Raw genomic sequence first — 23032 nt, 5'->3', positions numbered from 1 at the left:
AGGGAAACATTGAGCTACTAGTCAATCAGTCACACCCACTGCTCGGCCTATCACCTGAGAAAATGAGAATCAAAAAGTCACTGGCTGGCAATCCTGCACTCCAGTAATATTCACCATTAGGATATTGTGGTTAACAGAGATATACAAACACATGTGAAATATATAATCACCAAAGACATACAGAATACCAAGAGAAGACTATTCAACATTGTGTCATAACATACATGGGAAAAGGATCTGAAGAAGAATAGATACATGTATATTTGTGAAAGAACCACATCTTGCACACTTAGAACAAACAAAACATTATAATCAAATTTTCTGTGATAAAAAATAAAAATTAAATTAAAAAGAGAACAAGAAGCAATGAGACATAAACTTAAGGGGCTTTTTGCTGGCACATTGCATTCTAATTTACAACCAGAACACAACTTCCATTAAGGCTCTGTCATCACTAATAAAGCAGCTTTATAAGCAATGTTGAAGGTAGCTTAAAAGAAGTCTCACTAACTATTGATATTATCAAGAAAACAAACAAAAGTAAAAATCTCACTGCAAAAAGTATACATAGAGTAAGGGTAGTAGATCAAACACTTATTAAACTTCTGTAAAGAATAAAAGACAACAGTAGTATGTTTTTTTTAAAAAAAGAGAGGGCCCAAATAAATCAGAAATGAAAAAGATGATGTTACAACAGACACCACAGAAATACAAAGTATCCTAAGATACACACAGGTTAACTCAGGGCTCAGACTGGACAGAGCCCACTCTCCATTCCCCTGTACATGACTTACAAGGAGCCTCAGGAACTGAGGATGGAGTCCCTGACAGGAGGCACAAGATAGAAGATGTTAGGCATTAACATTACTGCATTCATCTTAAACGTGCCTTAACTACATTCACACGAGATGATTTTGTCCTCTATGTACATCGCACCTCTAGTCGGAACTGCAGATCGTTGGCTTCACCACCTCTACTGACAGCGTTAGCTTCACCTGCTGTGGACCATCTCCTATAGGATATCTAGAACCACAAAGCATCGAAGCTTCACAGGACCCAGAGTCTGTGTGACTCCATTCAGAGTCTCAGGGTCTCAACTGCACTCAGAGACTCAGTCTCAACAGAGACTCCACTCTTGGAGGGCACACACAAAGTAGTGTGCACATCAGGACCCAGTGGAAGGAGCAGTGACCCCGTAGATGAATGACCGGACCTACCTGCTAGTTTTAGAGGGTCTCCTGCAGAGGCGGGGAGTGGCTGTGGCTCACCGTGGGGACAACGACACTGGTAGCAGAAGTTTTGGGAAATACTCCTTGGCGTGAGCCCTCCCAGAGTCCGCCATTAGCCCCACCAAGAGCAAGGTAGGTTCCAGTGCTGGGTCGCCTCAGGCCAAACAACCAACAGGGAGGGAACCCAGCCCCATGCATCAGCAGACAAGCAGATTAAACTTTTTGTTAAAGTTTTATTTAATCCACAGACAAACAGATTAAAGCTCTGCCCAACAGAGCAACAACCAGCTCAACCCACCACCAGTCCATCCCGTCAGGAAGTTTGCACAAGCCTCTAAGATAGATTCATCCACCGGAGAGCAGACAGCAGAATCAAGAAGAACTACAATTCTGAAGCCTGTGGAAGGAAAACCACATTCACAGAAAGACAGACAAAATGAAAAGGCAGAGGACTTTATACCAGATCAAGGAACAAGATAAAACCCCAGAAAAACAACGAAATGACCTGGGGATAGGCAACCTTCCAGAAAAAGAATTCGAAATAATGATAGTGAAGATGATCCAAGATCTTGGAAAAAGAATGGAGGCAAAGATCGAGAAGATGCAAGAAATGCTTACAAAGACCTAGAAGAATTAAGGAACAAACACCTATAAGAATTAAATAACAAACAAACAGAGATGAACAATACAATAACTGAAATGAAAAATACACTGAAAGGAATCAGTAGCAGAATAACTGTGGCAGAAGAACGGATAAGTGACCTGGAAGACAGAATGGTGGAATTCACTGCCATGGAACAGAATAAAGAAAAAGAATGAAAATAAATGAAGACACCCTAAGAGACCTCTGGGACAATATTAAACACAACAACATTCGCATTATAGGGGTCCCAGATGGAGAAGAGGGAGAGAAAGGACCCAAGAAAATATTTGACGAGATTATAGTCGAAAAATTCCCTAGTATGGGAAAAGAAATAGCCACCCAAGTCCAGGAAGCACAGAGAGTCCCATGCAGGATAAACCAAAGGAGAAAAATGCCGAGACACATAGTAATCAAACTGACAAAAAATAAAGACAAAGAAAAATTATTGAAAGCAACAAGGGAAAAATGACAAATCACATACAAGGGAACTCCCGTAAGGTTAACAGCTGATTTCTCCACAGAAAGTCTACAAGCAAGAAGGGAGTGGCATGATAAATTTAAAGTGATGAAAGGGAAGAACCTGCAACCAAGAGTACTCCACCCAGCAAGGATCTCATTCAGATTCAACGGAGAAATCAAAAGTTTTACAGACAAGCAAAAGCTAAGAGAATTCAGCACCATGAAACCAGCTCTAGAACAAATGCTAAAGGAACTTCTCTAAGTGGGAAACACAAGAGAAGAGAAGGACCCACCAAGACAAACCCATAACAATTAAGAAAATAGTAATAGGAACATACATATTGATAATTACCTTAAACGTGAATGGATTAAATGCTCCAACCAAAAGACACAGGCTCACTGAATGAATACCAAAACAAGACTCATATATATGCTGTCTACAAGAGACCCATTTCAGACCTAGGGACACATACAGACTGAAAGTGAGGGGGTGGAAAAATATATTCCATGCAAATGAAAATCAAAAGAAAGCTGGAGTAGCAATACTCATATCAGATAAAATAGATTTAAAATAAAGAATGTTACAAGAGACAAGGAAGGACACTACATAATGATCAAGGAATCAATCCAAGAAGGTATAACAATTATAAATATATATGTACCCAACATAGGAGCACCTCAATATATAAGGCAACTGCTAACAGCTATAAAAGAGGAAATCGACAGTAACACAATAGTAGCGGGGGACTTTAACACCTCACTTACACCAATGGAGGTCATCCAGACAGAAAATTAATAAGGAAACACAAGCTTTAAATGACACAATAGATGAAATAGATTTAATTGATATTTATAGGACATTCCATCCAAAAACAGCAGATTACACGTTCTTCTCAACGGCACATGGAACATTCTCCAGGATAGATCACATCTTACGTCACAAATAAAGCCTCAGTAAATTTAAGAAAACTTAAATCATATCAAGCAGCTGTTCCGACCAAAATGCTATGAGATTAGAAATCAATTACAGGGAAAAAAATGTAAAAAACACAAACACATGGAGGCTAAACAATACGTTACTAAATAACCAAGAGATCACTGAAGAAATCAAAGATGAAATCAAAAAATACCTAGAGAAATATGACAACAAAAACACGATGATCCAAAACCTATGGGATGCAGCAAAAAGAGTTCTAAGAGGGAAGTTTATAGCAATACAAGCCTACCTCAAGAAACAAGAAAAATCTCAAATAAACAATCTAACCTTACACCTAAAGGAACTAGAGAAAGAAGAACAAAACCCAAAGTTAGTAGCAGGAAAGAAATCATAAAGATCAGAGCAGAAATAAGTGAAATAAAAACAATAGCATAGATCAATAAAACTAAATGCTGGTTCTTTGAGAAGATAAACGAAAATGATAAACCTTTAGCCAGACTCAAGAAAAAGAGGGAGAGGGCTCAAATCAATAAAATTAGAAATGAAAAAGGAGAAGTTGTAACATACACTACAGAAATACAAAGCATCCTAAGAGACTACTACAAGCAACTCTATGCCAATAAAATGGACAACTTTGAAGAAATGGACAAATTCTTAGAAAGGTATAACCTTCCAAGACTGAATCAGGAAGAAATAGAAAATATGAACAGACCAATCACAAGTAATGCAATTGAAACTGTGATTAAAAATCTTCCAACAAACAAGAGTCCAGAACCAGATGGCATCAGAGGTGAATTCTATCAAACACTTAGACAAGAGCTAACACCCATCCTTTTCAAACTCTTCAGAAATTTTCAGGGGAAGGAACACTCCCAAACTCATTCTATGAGGCCACCATCACCCTGATGCCAAAACCAGACAAACATTACCACAAAAAAAGAAAATTACAGACCAATATCACTGATGAATATAGATGCAAAAATCCTCAACAAAATCCTAGCGAACAGAATCCAACAACACATTAAAAGGATCATACACCATGAACAGGTGGGGTTTATCCCAGGGATACAAGGATTCTTCAATATACACAAATCAATCAATGTGATACACCATATTAACAAACTGTAGAATAAAAATATGATCATCCCAATAGATGCAGGAAAAGCTGTTGACAAAATTCAACACCAATTTATGATAAAAAGTCTCCAAAAAGTGGGCATAGAGGGAATCTACCTCAACATAATAAAGGCCGTATATGACAAACCAACAGCAAACATCATTTTCAATGGTGAAAAGCTAAAAGCATTTCCTCTAAGATCAGGAACAAGACAAGGATTTCCACTCTCACCACTATTTCTCAACATAGTTTTGGAATTCCTAGACACAGCAATCAGAGAAGAAATAAAAGGAATACAAATTGGAAAAGAAGAAGTAAAATTGTCACTGTTTGCAAATGACATGATATTACACATAGTGAATCCTAAAGATGCCACCAGAAAACTACTAGAGCTAATCAATGAATTTGGTAAAGTCGCAGGATACAAAATTAATGCACAGAAATCTCTTGCATTCCTATACACTAACAATGAAAGGTCAGAAAGAGAAATTAAGGAAACAATCCCATTCACCATTGCAACAAAAAGAATAAAATACGTAGTAATGAACCTACCTAAGGAGGTAAAAGACCTGTACTCAGAAAACTATAAGACACTGCTGAAAGAAATCAAAGATGATATAAACAGATGGAGGTATAAACCATGTTCTTGGATTAGAAGAATCAATACTGTGAAAATGACTATACTACCCAAAGCAATCTACAGATTCAATGCAATCCCTATCAAATTACCAGTGGCATTTTCTACAGAACTAGAACAAAAAAATCTTAAAATTTGTATGGAGACACAAAAGACCCCGAATAGCCAAAGCAGTCTTGAGGGAAATTAAAAGAGCTGGAGGAATGAGACCTCCTGACTTCAGACTATACTACAAAGCTACAGTAATCAAGAATATATGGTACTGGCACAAAAACAGAAATATAGATCAATGGAACAGAAAAGAAAGCCCAGAGATAAACCTATGTACCTATGGCTAACTCATCTATGACAAAGGAGGCAAGGATATACAATGGAGAAAAGACAGCCTCTTCAGTAAGTGGTGCTGGGAAAACTGGACAACTACATGTAAAAGAATGAAATTAGAACACTCCATAACACCATACACAAAAATAAACCCAAAATGGATTAGAGATCTAAATGTAAGACCAGACACTATAAAACTCTTAGAGGAAAACATAGGAAGAACACTCTATGACATAAATCACAGCAAGATGCTTTTTGACCCACCTCCTAGAGAAGTGGAAATAAAAACAAAAATAAACAAATGGCACCTAATGAAACTTCAAAGCTTTTGTACAGCAAAGGAAAACATAAACAAGACGAAAAGACAACCCTCAGAATGGGAGAAAATGTTTTCAAATGAAGCAAATGACAAAGGATTAATCTCCAAAATTTACAAGCAGCTCATGTAGCTCAATATCACAAAAACAAACAACCCAATCCAAAAATGGGCAAAAGACCTAAATAGACATTTCTCCAAAGAAGATATACAGATTGCCAACAAGCACATGAAAGGATGCTGAACATCACTAATCATTAGAGAAATGCAAATCAAAACTACAGTGAGGTATCACCTCACAGCAGTCAGAATGGCAATCATCAAAAAATCTACAAACAATAAATGCTGGAGAGGCATTTATTGGACAAAAGGGAACGCTCTTGCACTATTGGTGGGAATGTAAATTGATATAGCCACTAGGGAGAACAGCATAGAGGTCCCTTAAAAAACTAAAAGTAGAAGTACCATACAACCCATCAATCCAACTACTGGGCATTTACCCTGAGAAAACCATAATTCAAAAAGAGTTATGTACAACAATGTTCACTGCAGCTCTGTTTACAATAGCCAGGACATGGGAGCAACCTAAATGTCCATGCACAGATGAATGGATAAAGAAGATCTGGCACATATATACAATGGAATATTACTCAGCCATAAAAAGAAACAAAACTGAGTTCTTTGTAGTGAGGTGGATGGACTTAGAGTCTGTCCTACACAGTGAAGTAAGTCAGAAAGAGAAAAACAAATACCATATGCTAACAGAGATATATGGAATCAAAAGAAAAAAAAGTTTATGAAGAACCTAGGGGCAGGAAAGGATTAAGGACACAGACGTAGAGAAAGGACTTGAGGACACGGGGAGGAGGAAGGTTAACCTGGGACAAAGTGAGAGAGTGGCATGGACATATATACACTACCAAATGTAACATCGATAGCTACTGGGAAGCAGCCACATAGCACAGGGAGATCAGCTCGGTGCTTTGTGACCACCTAAAGGGGTGGGATATGGAGGGTGGGAGGGAGATGCAAGAGGGAGGGGATATGGTGATATATGTATATGTATAGCTGATTCACTTTGTTATACAGCAGACAATAACATTCCATTGTAAAGCAATTATACTCCAATAAAGGTGTAAAAGAAAAAAAGAAAGAAAGAAAGAAAGCCCAGAGATAAACCTACACACCTATGGTCAACTAATCTATGACAAAGGAGGCAAGACTATACAATGGAGAAAAGACAGTCTGTTCAATCAGTGGTGCTGGGAGAAATGGACAGCTACATGTAAAAGAATGAAATTAGAACACTCCCTAACACCATACACAAATATAAATTCAAAATGGATTAGAGACCTTAATGTAAGACCGGACACTATAAAACTCTTACAGGAAAACATAGGAAGAATACTCTGACATAAATCACAGCAAGATCTCTTTTGATCCACCTCCTAGAGTAATGCAATAAAAAAGAAAACTAAACAAATGGGACCTAATGAAACGTAAAAGCTTTTGCAAAGCAATGGAAACTACAAACAAGATGAAAAGACAACCCTCAGAATGGGAGAAAATATTTGCAAATGAATCAATGGACAAAGGATTAATCTCCAATATACATAAACAGCTCATGCAGCTCAATATTAAAAAAACAAACAACCCAATACAAAAATGGGCAGAAGATCTAAATAGACATTACTTCCAAGAAGACATAGAGATGGCCAAGACGCACATGAAAAGCTGCTCAACATCACTAATTATTAGAGAAATGCAAATCAAAACTACAATGAGGTATCACCTCACACCTGTTAGAATGGGCATCATCAGAAAATCTATAAACAACAAATGCTGGAGAGGGTGTGGAGAAAAGGAACCCTTTTACATTGTTGGTGGGAATGTGAATTGAAACAGTCACTATGGAGAACAGTATGGAGGTTCCTTAAAAAACTAAAAATAGAATTACCATATGATCTAGCAATCCCACTACTGGGCATATACCCAGAGAAAACCATAATTCAAAAAGACACATGCACCCCAATGTTCACTGCAGCACTATTTACAATAGTCAGGTAATGGAAGCAACCTAAATGGCCACAGACAGATGAATGGAAAAAGATGTGGTACATATATAAAATGGAATATTACTCAGCCATAAAAAGGAATGAAATTGGGTCATTTGTAGAGACGTTGATGGATCTAGAGACTGTCATACAGAGTGAAGTAAGTCAGAAAGAGAAAAACAAATATCGTATATTAATGCATATATGTGGAACCTAGAAAAATGGTACAGATGAACCGGTTTTCAGGGCAGAAATACAGACACAGATGTAGAGGACAAACGTATGGACACCAAGGGAGGAAAGCCATGGGTGGGGGGGGAATGAGTTGGGAGATTGGGATTGACATGTATACATTTATATGTATAAAATAGATAACCAATAAGAACCTGCTGTATAAAAAATAAATAAAATTTAAAAATTAAAATAAATAAATAAAATTAAAAATAATAAAACAGAAAAAAAGTTCTTCTCTTCACATACATGTATTTATATGAATGAATGATTTCCATGCTTATATCTATAAATACAAAAAAGAGGAATAAAACCTACCTTGAACCAAAAAAGAAAAAAAGAAAAACAACCCAGAAACCACCAGTTATACAGAGGAAAACACTATCAGGGCACTTGCTCCAGTGGTAAACAATTCTGAAGTTAGTCAGAGGTGGGGAATCGTCTCCCATGCAGCCAGCAGCCCCCCCCCCGCAAGGAGCGTCCTCATTGCAAAGCTGGGGGACTGTGCCGAGGCATCTGTGAGTAAACGTGAGCTGAGCCACAGGCCAGCTGCTGCTGAACTGTTCCCACCCTTCCCAGGTAAAACACCTGAATATGTACAAAGACTTGAAGGGCTGTGGAGCCACACCAGCGACAGCACGCAGGCCGACTTGGTGCCTGCAGGCCAGCCAGGATGGTCCTGGCCCCAGGCGCTCTTCTGGAAGGTTTCCATTTCCCTTCCTGAGATACCCCTCCTGTCCCGGCCCCCACTGCTTTTTTCCTTCCTCACCTCTGCCCAGGGAGAAATTCCAGCGGCAGGTATGGGTGACACATCCTCTTCTTTAGCAGGTGGCAGCTTGGCAACTCCTGCAGAAAGTCAAGCAGAGCCCCACTCACACCGGGCCACCCACAAAGCCATGGCCCCTCACTCCCTCCCACCAGCCCAGCCCCGACACTGCTGACGGGGCAGAGAATATGGCGTCAGGCACAGCTGCAGGGGCTCTTGCTTCCTGGAGCAGTGTTTATATTGACCTCAACCCAGGCACACCTGGGGAGGGCTGGCCGGCAGGGTCAGGCTGCCCAGGTCAGCCAATCCTCACTCCTCAGGGGCTCACAGTTGCAGAAAATGGACCTTGCTGAACAGGCCAGGTCCAAGGAACAGGTGTGGGCTCCTGAGAGTCAGGATAGACAAGGGGTTGCAGCTCTGTTCTCTAATCATTTTATCTGGCCCATGAGTGGGAGACAACTTCAAGAAGACCCTCTCCTAATGAGAGGAACCCAAGAGTCAGGGAGAGGAGGGGTGGTGAGTGGAGACAGAGGCCTGGTGCCCCAACTGCAGTGGAAGTCTCTGGAAGACCAAACGGAGGGAGGCCGCACAGAGTGATGCCCAGGGCCACAGACCTGTCGGAGCTGCTGTTTGTTAGTTCAAGTCCTGCTCTGAGGTGCTCTGTGTCAGCTCTGAGCAACAGGTGAGCTGGGGGTGCTCTTCAATGAGGGCTATGTGCATGGTTCCTGTGTGCCCATGCCTGCCAGGGTACCTGCCCAGGCGAGCTCTGTTACCTGGGAGGGGCCTGACCACGAGAGCCCCATGGGCTGCTGGCAACCTGCCCAGGTGAGCTCCATATCCTGGGAGGGGCGTGACCATTAGAGCCCCATGGGCTGCGTGGTGGGGGAGGGGACCTGCCCAGGTGAGCTCCATATCCTGGGATTGGCCTGACCACAAGAGCCCCGTGGGCTGCTGGGGATCTGGTAAAGGATGTCAGGACAGTCAGTGAAGTCAACAAGGATATACATCCAGTAGTTCCTAATTCCTACACACTACTGGATATTCTACCATCCACCAGGACATGGTATTCTGTATTAGACTTTAATGATGCCTTCTTCTGTATTCCATTAGTCCCAGAGTCACAAGAAATTTTGGCTTGTGAGTGGCAGGACTAAACATACAACAAAAACAATACTGCTGGGCCGTCCTGCCCCAAGGGTTCAAAAATTCCCACACCATCTTTGGGGAAACGTTAGCTAAAGACCTAGAAGTTCTTCCTCTGGAAAAGGGAACCCTCCTTCAATATGCAAACGACATTCTGATCTCCAGCCCTACTAAGGAGGCCTCTGAACTACGTAGCCAATAAAGGATAGAAGGTGTCCAAGAAAAAGGCTCAAATATCACAGACTAACGTGACCTGCCTGGGCTTCATTCTCACAGAAGGTCGGAGAAGCCCATCCCAGGACAGGGAAGAAGCCATTTGCAGCTTTACCCCTTCTAAAACTAGAAGACAGCTTAGGGGTTCCTGGGGAGGCCGGGGTTTGCTGCATCTGGATCCCTAACTACAGTCTAATAGCTGGGCCTCTATATGAAACATTGAAAGGAAAAGATGATGATCCTTTTGAATAGAATCCAGAAGCGGCCTTTCAAGAATGGAAAGAGCAGTCAATCCAGACACTTGCCCTGGACCTCCCTAATTTAGCTAAACCCTTTGACCTTTACATCCCCATAGAAGGTGAATCGCCCTTGGAGTATTAGTGCAAAAACTGGGACTACTTGAAATGGAACAACGCAAGAATGCCTTCCAGGTAGGAGAAGTTACGGTCAATAAGGGCTTGGCCCGCCGCCCCATCCGGCCAGGATACTGGGAGTATCTAAAAAGCTGGAAATCAGCAGCCCGCAAGGCCAGCTCCCTCCTAAGGGAAAAGGACCCCACGTGTTGATCCTAACCACCCACCATGTCCTGAAGTTGCAGGGGTCGCTCCATGGCCACACTGACCTCGAGTGAGGAGGCCCTCCAACTCCAACCTCCAGAGACAACCGGGGGCAACGGGCCCCCATGACGACTCATGTGACCATCACTTGACCTGGAGTTTCTCTCAGAAAACAAGAGTGTGCCCCAAAAGAGCAGACTACTGCTTGCAGGACTTACTGCACCCAGAGGGGAGCTAATAAGCTTGGCTGGGGAACCGTATATCACGCTGTCACGATAGAAAAACCTACAGACACCGCAGTGACGGCGGCCAATAAGACCGGCTGGACTCCTGGCTACTTCAAAAGGACGTTGATTCAGTGGCCATCATGGTCCTGAATCACCACCGACCCTGGATTGTCTGGGAGTTGAGCAGGCAGGGCTCTGACACCTGGTGCTGTTTGTACGTTAATTCAGGGGCCTAATTGAAGAAAGCACAGACTACAGGTCAGAGCATCTAGGCTGGCAGAAAACGTCAGCCTAAGTAAGGTGGCCGAAAAAATGTGGGGCGGGGTAAAACCGGACCCCCCAGCGTCTCTGCGCATCTCTTTCCTGGACCCTTAAAGGTCATTAGAATTTATAACACTTCCACTGCTGGTGCTCAGGAGGATGAGCAGTGAGGCAGGAGGCCTGGGGACAATCAACCTCACCTGGAGGCTGCTGGGGGAGAAGTTCTGCCCCTCCCCCTCCCGGGTATGAGGACTCCCAACTCAGCACGAAGCAGTTACAGAAGAGGGGTCTGCACCCTCAGCACCCCAAGAATGAGGAATGGGACAAAACGCAGAGGAGGGGTTTGTCACTGGCAAAGCCCATGGAAAATTCCTGGGAGATAAAAATAGAATCTGGGCAATAAAATAAAGTCTAACCTTTTTTTCCATTGTGCTTTGTCTAATTTCACGTGCTCCTAGGGTTCCGCATGCAGAGGTCCCACACCCGGCACTTCAGACCCAATTTCCCAGTGCAGAATGGCTGGGCCGACACCTCAGCTCGCGGGGGCCCCGTGCAGACTCCGCGACATAGAGCCTGAGCTGCAGCCAACCCGGCCCTCGAGAGCTCCGCCCCTTCCCTCCCGCTGACGCTGCCGGGATCCCTACACAACAGCCCCGCCCACAGCCCGCAGGGGAGCGCACGCTCTCACCTCTCCATTTTCTGATCAAAATATAAAGTTTCCTTTGCTTCTGAACCAAACTCAGTCTCGATCTGTTGGCTCCAATGACACTGGGCAGGGGGACCCTTGTTGGGGCCCACTCTGGAGGATCAGTAACAGAAATTGAGAACATTGTAACTTCAATGAACAGATGTGTGAGCCAAACTGTAATTAACATAGAGCAGTGTATAAGGCTTGGGTAAAATAAGATGTTTCTAACACTTCCATTGGATATTTCCATCACTTTATTATAAGCAAGTTCAAGAGGTTTGTCTTATTTGTCAGCTCAACATTAGAGAAATGAAGTGATTTCTTTCCAAGGATGTACATCTAATAATCTTGGCTAAAGCTTCAATCTTGTTTTGAATGTTTTTCTATTGAAAATGATACCTCTCTTTCAGCTCCCCCATTTTTGAGAAGTATAAAATCTTATAATTTATTATTACCAAAGGGGAAAGGTGGGAGGAGGGATAAATTAACAGTTTGGGATTAACACATACACACTGCTATGTATAAAATAGATCATCAACAAGGAACTACTGTATAGCACAGGGAACTACACTCAATATTTTGCAATAACCTATAAGGGGAAATAACCTGAAAAAGAATAGATATTTTTATCGACATCATCTATCAACGACAGATAAAATGTAACCTAAGGGAAGCCGATGGTGAGCGCTTCTGACCCTGAAGACTTCAATCATCTAAAGTTTGGACTCTGCCTACTTCCCAAGGCCCTTAATGAACATATGTGTAGCCGTAGCTTAAAAAATTCCCCAGTTTGGGGTTCGGGGAGGCACTGATTTGGAAAAATCCCTGGTGTTCTCCTTACATGCACGGGACCCTTCCTACTGCTAAAACATTCCTGTCACACCCAGAGGATGGTACACCGTTTGATCGGGAAGAGTTTGGAAAAGGCGTCTCGTCTCCTTATCTCCTGGTGCTCGGCTTCACCCCTCCAGCGTCTTTCCTAACAATCTCCCCACTTGAGGATGTCGGCACCGTCAACATCCTGTTGCACACAGTTTGGAATTTGTCCAGAGGATGAAGCGGAAGGAGGAGAAACAATGAGAGACAAGTCCTAGGTGTTCGGACAGGCACATGTCACTCTAATTTCCAATCAGGAAGACGAATTGACCAAAGGCTAGGATTGCCCAGGGAAACAGAAAAGGCTTGAGGAAATCCCGCTCTCTTGTGGCCAGTTCCCAAAAACACAAGTTGAAAAATGAAACTCAGGGACACTAAAATTCACGAAACTGCAGAGTGGAAAATATCTATCTCCGAAAAATGTCTTGAGGTAAGTCACCGAAAAGGACTTGTAAGCAAGGGAGAATGGCAGGAAAGGGATTTGAAGAGGTAGAATGGACTCGCCATTAAAGCACAAGAAAAGAGGCTGAACATCACCTACGATGCAGTTGGCCAAAAAAGGCGTATGCATTTTTTCTGAATATATTCAAGAAAAGGGCATACACCCTTTTTAGCCAACAAAACAGGTGGGCACTGGAAATCAGTACTACAAAAGGTATCACTTCGCATCCTTCAGAAGAGCCATCCTCATAAAGTGTAAACACCAGAAATGCAGGACAGGGCGAGGAGAAAAGGGAGCCCTGTGAGGCTGATAGTGTAAATATAAATTGCCAACGGCCACACTGGAGAAGTGTATTGTGTTTACTAAAGCATCTAAAAACTGAGCTACAGAGCATAGGGCACTGGCACTCATGGGTGTATATCTTGGGAAAAACAAAAATCGACAGGACACAGGCACCCCAATGTTTACCGTCTCTCTGTTTAAAAGAGCCTCGACTTGGATATAACCTAAATGTCCCTGGAAGGAAAACATGGATAAAAGAGATGTGGTACTCATGTAGAGTGGAATATTACTCAGTCCGGAAATCAATGAAATAAGGCCAGTTGCAACAACTCCAGAGGAGTTATGTACGATCATTCTAAGTGACATAAGTCAGAAAGAAAAAGACACATATCATATCACTTAAGGGTGGAATCAAAAATGGCTACACATGAAATAAATTACAAAACAGAAACATAGTCAAATATGTAGAAAACACGCATAAGGCTGCTAAAGGGGAAAGGTGGGGAGGGGTGAGGCATTATCCAGGAGGTTGAAATTAGCAAAGATACCATTCCAAATACCAAATTGATAATCAACAAGGCCTACACGGTAGCTCAAAGAACTGCACTCAGCACGCTCAAGTCACTGGAAAAGAACATATACGACTGGTAAGAATCTGAAAAAGAATTTATTGATGTCTCTCTGTACGTGAATCAAGTGGATGTACAGCAGCAAGAAACAGAGTTTTGAAAATCAGCTGTAACCAATATAATAATAAATTAAAAAAATAAAAGACAATGAGACACAGAAAAATTCTTACAACTTTTTCTCAGGGGCTGTGATGCAACATGGATTGAACACATCTAGACCCACAGCAGGATGAGACATAAGGCTGGAAACTGTTCGCGCTAAGAAATTAGTGAGGTTGGATGAGGAAATGCAGACCTTTTAAAGTAATACTGCCTGGTACCCATTCCATGGGTCCCAAATCTGCAGGTTCAAGGGAATCTTCCTACAGCTAAAACATGCATGGGAAACCCAGAAGACTGTACACCGTGTGATGGGGAGATGTGTCTAAAATGCACCTCATTTATCCTCTCCTGGTGCTCGGGTTCGCCATTCCAGCCACGTTACTAACAATCTCCCCACTTGAAGAATCAGCACCTTTAAACTCCTGTTTCGCACAGTTTGCAATTTGTCCGGAGGATGAACGGGAAGAGGGAGAACCAATGAGAGACTAGCTGTAGGTGTTTGGACAGGCGCACGTCACTCTAATTTCCCATCAGGAAGAGGAATTGACCAAAGGCTCAGCCTGCCGCCCCAGAACAAGAATAGGGCCTGGAGCAATCCTGCGGTTTTGCAGCCAGCTCACAAAAAAGCGAGGTGAAAAATGGAGCTCAGGGGCACTGCAATTCACAAACCTGCAGAGTTATAAATGACAACTATCGTCCAACAATATATTGAGGTAAGGCAACGAAGAGGATTTGAAAGCAAGGCAGAATTGCAGGAAACAGATTTCAAGAGGTAGATTTGACTCGCATTTAAAGCACATGAAAAGCGGCAGAACTTCGACAATGATGCAGTTGGCCAAAAAGGGCGTATGCGTTTTTTCCTGGAAAAAACGCATACGCCCTTTTTGGCCAACCAAGCTAGCGGGCAAGGCAAATCCGCACTACTGCCGAACTCAGCTCAGGTGTCACTTCCTTGAGGTCTTCCCTGACCCACTAGTCAGCCTGTTGTGTGCTCCCAGGGACACCTGAGTTGTCTCTGTTAGAGCACTTGCCATTCTGCACTGATGTTTCCTGTTGACTGCAGGCCGTCCAGAGTTCCATACCTTGACTGCCATTTCAGTACCTGGTGCCTCACCGCTGTTCAGTTAAGTGAGGTTGAGTATTATTGAAACTGTGTCAGCTTTAAAGGGTTGGTTTGTTGGGTCAGCTTACCCATAAGCATTCAACAAAGAGGAACGGAGTGGGATGGAGTGAAGTTGAATGGAGTGGTGAAAACTCTGATTATGATATTTAGCAGCATTATCTTAAAAGTCCACAAGATGTCAACACAACCTTGTAAAACAACCATACCCCAATTAAAAAAAAAAATTGAACAGAAGGTGGAAAAAAAAAATAGTCCACAAGATGTCAGGGTTTCTACCTGAGAAAAAACAATGCAATAGTCTGAGATAAAGAACACTCTCACTGATGCCAGAAATTAATTTAAAGTGAATATTGGTATAGAAATAATAGATTTATTTAATTGAATAAGCAATATATGTCCATGCTACAAAATTCAAAGTGTATACGTGGAAAGTAAACTCTTCCTCCCTCCCTACTTCTTTCCCTGATCCCCCCGCCCCATTTTGTCTACCCCAAGGGCAACTATTTTTATTATCCTTCCAGAGATATCCTAAGTGTATAATCATATAAATGTATTTTTTTCTAAATAACACCAATGATTGTATACAAGTGTTCTGTGCTTTGGTTTTTTCCACTTAAAATACCTCAGAGTTTTCATATTAAAAGAGATAATATTATTTATATCTTATTATTATTATTTATACTTTATTATTTATATATTAATATTAAAATAATAATATTTTTAGCTGTACTAACATATTTACTAAACCTCCTATTATGGATATTCAGGCTGTTACCAATCTCTTGCTATTACAAATATCCCCAAACAACAGACCTCATCTTACATATGTGCAAGTATGTCTATATTTTAAATTCCAATATTGAGATGTTGTCAGCCCTCCATTGAGACTGTACACATTTACACTCCCACCAACAATATGAGTGTCTTTTTCTTCACAAGCTTGCCACAGTTATATATAATATATATAGTTATATATATAAAACTTAATATATAACTTAAGTGTGTGTATATATATATATACTGTAAAATATATTAAAAATATATTTGCCGATCTGATAGGTGACTCATATCTCATTACAGTTTTAAAAAATGCCTTAATGGAGTATAATTGACATACAGTAAACTGCACATGTTTAAAACGTAAATTTAGTCAGTTTTGACCTGTTTACCCATGTGAAACCATCACCACAATCAAGATAATAAACCTATCCATCACCCTCAAAGGTTTCCTTGTGCTCCTTTGCAATCCCTCCCTCCTACCAGCCTTCCTCACCACTCCCCCATGCAACCACTGGTGTGCTTTGTGTTACTGTAGTTTTTATTTTCTAGAATCTTATATAAATAGGGTAATACAGTATGCAGTCTTTTTTTTAATCTTACTTTCACTCAGCATAATTATTTTGAAATTCATCCATGTCATTGCGTCTATCAGTAGTTCATTCCTTTTTATCAGTGAGTAGTGCTAGGTTGTATGGACACACCACAATTTGTTTATCCATTCTTGTGTTGATAGACATTTAGATTGTTTCCAGTTTGTAACTATCACAAATAAGACAGTCACTTAGAAGCCATATGTTTCTGTTTCTCTTAGGTAAATACCTGGAAGTGGAATGGCTGGATCACACGGTAGGTGTATGTTTAACTTTTAAAGAAACTGCCAAGCTGTTTTCTAAAGTGATTGTACCATCTTGTGTTCCTATCAGCAGTGAATGAGTGTGTGGTTGCTCCATATTCTCACCATATTTGGGGGTCAGCCTTTTTAATTTTAGACATTCTAATAGATGTGTAATGGTAATTCATTGTGATTTTAATTTTCATTTTCCTAATGAGTAATGATGTTGAGGGTCTTTTCATTTCACTCTGATGAAGTGTATGTTCAAATATTTCTACCATTTTAAAATCGGGTTGTTTTCTTATTATGGAGTCTTGAGAGTTCTTTTTATATTCTGGTACCAGTCTTTGATATATGATTTTCAAATATTTTCTCTCCTTTTGTGGCTTGTCTGTTCATTCTCTCAACAGTGGCTTTTGAGGAGCAAAGTTTCTCAATTTTGACGAAATCTAATTTATCTCTTTTTTGCAAATGAATGTTTTTTGTGTTTTATCTAAGAAATCTTTGCCTTACTCAAAGTCACAAAGATTTTCTCTCTGTTTTCTTCTAGAGGTTTTAGAGTTTAGGTTTTACCTTAACCCATTTTGAGATCATTTTTGTATATAGTACAGGATGTGGATCATTATAGTTTTGATTTGTATGTTTCTTATCACAGGTATTGATTATATTCTCATATGTTTAAATATAATTTTTTCTTCTTGTGAACTCTTCAGTCAAGTCCTTTGTTCCAGGCTGCCATGATTGGATGTGCAGTTCATGTGCTGCTCAAAAGCCTAAGCCAACAGGACTAATGGAAGCAGAAACCTGGCAGCACACTGCTCACTGAACCCCTTTCCATAATTCACCCCCAGGAAGACCCTGCCTTTACTTTGCACAAGGAGTGGTATAAGCTAGCACAAGCATTGACCCTGTCCATTTATTTATCTCTTGTAGGCGTTCTTTGTATTACTTAGCCCTTCATCACTGTGGTGCAAACATATTTTTCCCAGACTGTCATTTATATTTTTCACTGTTTATGGTATTTTTCCATCAGGATTGCATTTTACAGAGTCAAATGTATCAGTCTTTTCTATTGTGGGTTCTGAGTTTTGTGTCATGCTTAGAAAGTTTCTCTACTTCAAATTCATTTTTAAAAAATACTTTATGCTTTTTCTAACATTTTTATGGTTTCTTTTTTCACATTTCAACATTTTGATTCAGTAGGCATTTATTTTGGTGGAAGAGGTAAGATAGAAATCCAATTTTTTTCCAATTGGCTCCCCAGTTGTCCCAACACCATTTACTAAATAATTCATCTTCAGGTTTTCATAAACAAAATTCTCATCTTTAGTGTAAAAAGTAGCCATGTTACTCTGCCCAGAGGCCACATACTACACTTTGATTCTGTGGTAAAGAGGCAGATGAGAAGTAAAGGAGGTGATACAAAAGATTTATTCTGCAAAATATTTTCCATGCGTGGTTTGGGTTCATGCTCAAGATTTCTACATTTACAACACGGTACCAAAAAAATCTGTTGTTATAGCAATAACCTTGATCAGGAAAAGGTTAAATTATATTCACTATCTGCTATTTGTTAACACAGGAAAGTGGGCAACGTATTGTATTTGAGAAAAAAATAATGCAGAATATTTTTCACACACACTCCTACAAACATAGATAGAAAACACACACACAGACACGCTCACACATTTCCTTCCTCAGAATGGTGTAATTGCTAAGAGTTTGGACTCTGAGTCAGGCAAATCTGGGAATATTAATAGTATCTAACTCATAGGGTTAATGCAGGCAATTAAGAGAGTTTGCTCATATAAAGTGTTTATTAGCACTGACTGACTCAGAATAAATCTCAGCATTCAGTATCTATTAACTTCTTCTGTTTTTGTAAGATGCTTAGGTAAGTTTCTCCAAGATTTCTCAGATGTAGTTTATTTGTTATCGTTGGGGTATTTTACCTTCATTGACTAGAGAGATCACATGAAAAAAACATATTCAGCAAAACCTGGGAGAAACGTATCTGAGTATTTATATAAATAATAGATGCAGGTAGGTTATTTAGCACAGTGGCTGGAACATAGTAAATAGTTAATAAAACTTAGCTTCTATTATTACTAAAAAATCCATTCATATCACTTATTCCAAAGAGCTGTGGGAGAGTGGGCACTGAGGCAGGGGTATGACAGTATCCAGCAGGATCCGCAGGAAGTGAATTCTGTTTCCAGACCCTATTCATTAACCTCTAGGTATGGTGCTAAATATACTTTAAAATATCTTTGAGTAATGAAGGCTAACCAAAATGAACTACTTATCAGCCACTCTTGATATTTGGAAGAATACCTTATTTTAAAATTATATCTTTTGCTTCTATTAACTGACCATATAACTTGTAGAAAAAAATTGTTTTCAAAGGTTTCCACTGGAATGCCATGAGAGGATCTGGGGCTCTAGCCATCATCTTCCATGCAAGCATGAAGATTCTTTGAGAACTCACATATTTTACCTTCAAAAAAATCATGTAAATTTTGTGTTTGAATTCATACCAGTGAATGCTCTTTGAACTGAGTGATGCCTATCCAAGATGGAGAGCAGCATGATGTGGTGGAAGGAGGCTTTGGAATCACACAGACCAGGGCTGGCATCCTAGAGCCATTACTCACAAGTTTATGACATGGACAAGTCACTGAACCTGTTTCTCCATCTGAAAAATGGGGGCAAAATCCTACCTCATAGTTATTGTCAGAATTAAATAAGAACACACATGCCTTCTCTGTGCCAGCCACTGTGCAAAGTGCTTGGGATACATAAATGAGTAAGACATGGACCCTATCCTCAAGGAGCTGACTCTAGTAAATCACTTAACATGGTATCCAGCATATAGTAGGTGCTCAACAAATACTTTGTTGAAAGGACTAATAAATGAATAGCAAACCCTTAATACGTGTCAGTTTCTTCTTTATTTCCCCTGCCTATCCCAACTACCAACTGATTTGAGGGAGAAAATAGACTAAAGTACATTTCCCTTAAAAACATTTTATTTTGAATTAATTTTAGACTTACAGAAAGGTTGCAAAAATAGTACAAAGAGTTTCTTTATACCCCCCACCTCACTTTCTCAATGTTAACATCTTCAATAACCACAGTATAGTGATCAAGAACAGGAAATCAACATTTGTACAATATTACTAACTATAGAATTTACTTGAAATTCACCAGTATTCCCACTAATGTCCTTTTTTTGTCCCCAGATCCTATCCATGATCACACAAGGTATTTAGTTTTCATTTCCTTTCATCTCTTCCAGTCTGTAGCAGCTCCTCAGTCTTTCCTTATCTTTCATGACCTTGACATTTTTTTTTTTTTTTTTTTTTGCTGTGCCATGTGGCATGTGGGATCTTAGTTCCCCAACCAGGGATCTAACTTGTGCCCCCTGCAGTGGAAGCGCAGAGTCTTAACCACTAGATCGCCAGGGAAGTCCCATGACCTTGACACTTTTGAAGAGTACCACAGTAGTCAGAATTCTAAGGTGACCTCTAAGATTCCCACCTCTGGGTGTACATGCCTTGTGCACACATTGAGAGAAAGAAGAACCTATGAATATGATGAACTATCACTCCTGTGATTATATTACTTATCATTTGACATTGATTTATCAAAAGAGATATTACCTGGGTGGACCTTCACATTGACTCCTGTGTTCTTTTGACAAGCCTGTATCTGGTTTTTCTTTCCTTACTTTCTGGCCCACAAGATAGTCCTGGGTCATCTTGTATTTTCCCTACCTCAGTTCTGAAAATAACCATTTCTCCAAAGAGAACTGGTTCCTTTTATTGGAGGATAGTGTTTAGATCTGGGTGATATGGTGTATTCAGTGTTTAAGGTGTCATTGCTTCTAGACCTTCTCAGGAGACACAGAGAGGGAATATATGGGCTATACTAAACCATACATACTTACATATCTATATTTCTGTATTGATGTATCTGTATATGTTTTATTTATTTATTTATTTATTTATTTATTTATTTTGGCCGAGCCGTGCAGCTAGCAGGATCTTAGTTCCCTGACCAGGGATCGAACCTGCACTCTCAGCAGTGAAAGCGCGGAGTCCTAACCACTGGACCACCAGGGAATTCCCTATCTGTATATATTTTGTTTTATTTTATGTTATTTTGTATATATTTTAAAACCATGAGTTTATACTGATACCCCTAATTCCAATCCAATGCCACAAGGTTCATTTTAGCTTTCTCTCTTTCCTTACTTATAACTTCTTTCTCTAACAGTGAAAAATCCAGCTTTCATTATCAACCATATATTTAATTATTTGTTTAAAAATGAGTGTGTGTGTTGTTGTTTTTCAGGAAAAGTTTTTTCTTTAGAAACCTATAGAATGGTCTCCAACTCTACTCCATCAGTAGGTGACCCCAGCAACTGCATTGATCCTTCACTTTCCACCTCCTCCTAAACCCCACTCCAATATCTCTACTAACCTAATTACAAATTAAATGAAACTGGAGTCCTCTGTGCCCCAACCCAAGAGCTAGAAGCTCGGGGCCCAGGTAGGGTAACTAGAACCTGATATAAATCCTTGCTTTCTGAGCAGACCAAAAGGAAGTCTTCCTGAATTGAAGATCTTTTAAAATGTTATCAGTGAGACCTAGGGGGGTTTGAATTGGTTATTGGAAGATCTAGAATTCACTGAGTCCTGGCTGATTCTAATGGGTGATTCCCCCATGCTCCCTCACTACTTCTCACTCAGCCAGACATTGATCATTTAACACTCTCAGTACTCCCTACCAAATGCTGATAGTTATTCAACACTGCCTTTTTCCCTTCATAGATGTTATTTGTGAAAATCAAATGAGAGAATCAATGGATAGGTACTTGGAAAGTTATGCAGTTCTAAGCATACTGAAGGGCCCTGGAAAGTGTCTGCAGCAGGGGGTTTGAATTCTGCACACTCAGATGCTCTCCATCTTGTGACCCACCTAGTAATGGGAGCTCAGAGACCGCTCTTCCTGCTGTGACCAACCCTAGTTGGGAGTCAGAAGTCCTCTAAGAAAACAGGGAGGGTGAAGCTGCTATAGTGAATAGAGTGTCTAAAAAGACAGGATATCCTGGGGATCTCTTAAAATAGGGAGGTCAAAATGCTTTGACTATTGTACTTTTAAAACATTCATTCAACAGCTATTTGCTGAGTGCCTTTGCTAAGGGATGGGGAGATGAGAAACCCCATCTCTGCCCACAAGAAGTTTAGAGTAGGGAATCCAATAAACCCCTAATGCAGGCAATACAAGAGCTGCCATTTCTTGAAGACCTACTGTGAGCCAGGAATGGTGGTGGTCTACATATTATCTCATTTAATACAATTGATTGTCTTGAAGGTAGGTATTATTATCTTTGATAAAAATGAGGAAATTATATATCAGAGAGGCAAAGAAATTTGTCCAAAGTCACACATGTAGTAAATACAAGAGTCATAATTGAAATCCAGGTCTGCCTGGACTCTAAAGCTCATAGTCATTCCCCCACACTAATAAAGTGAGAGTAAGCCGTTCACTGAACAAATATTTATTGAGTACCTCTTTTTGTTCCAGACATTGTTCTGGGTGCTAGTGATGTGTGAAAGTGAAAAAAATAATAAAGTCCTTGTGTCGTGGGTTTCACGTCTACTGGAGAAAGACAATAAACAAAACAAATAAGTATTTAGTATGTCAGGTGGTAAGTGCTATGAAGAAAAAGTAGGCAGGATAAGAAAGACAGGGGAAGGAAGATTGCTAATTTAAATAGTCATCTGGGAAGGCTCTGATACTGTGAAGTAAGTGCAGGAGCAGGAGCTGGAACTGGCATAAAGAAGAGCTTCCTCCTTTGCCTACCTGTGGGTTCACTCTGGAGAAGAGAGGTAAGTTTGGGGGTGCAGGTGTTAATGGAGAGGATGGGCTTGGAGTCAGAAGAGTTGAGCTTTATTTGTTGATTTATTGACAAATCATTTCACTTTTGAGCCTAAATTTCCTTCCCTGTATACGGGAATTATAGTCCTTGCCCAGGTTCCCACATGCAGCTACCATGAGGATGAGATGAGATAGCCCATGTGAAAGCCCTTTGAAAATAAGACAAGCAAGATTAGGGCGTCAGCTTTTCAACCGAAAGGAAGCCTGTAGGAAAAGAA

Source organism: Delphinapterus leucas, chromosome 7 (assembly GCF_059928025.1).
Source record: "Delphinapterus leucas isolate spDelLeu-1000000601 "Yukka" chromosome 7, BTC_Dleu_Yukka2, whole genome shotgun sequence".
NCBI classification, from domain to species: Eukaryota; Metazoa; Chordata; class Mammalia; order Artiodactyla; family Monodontidae; genus Delphinapterus; species Delphinapterus leucas.
Note: the sequence above shows the minus strand (reverse complement) of the source record.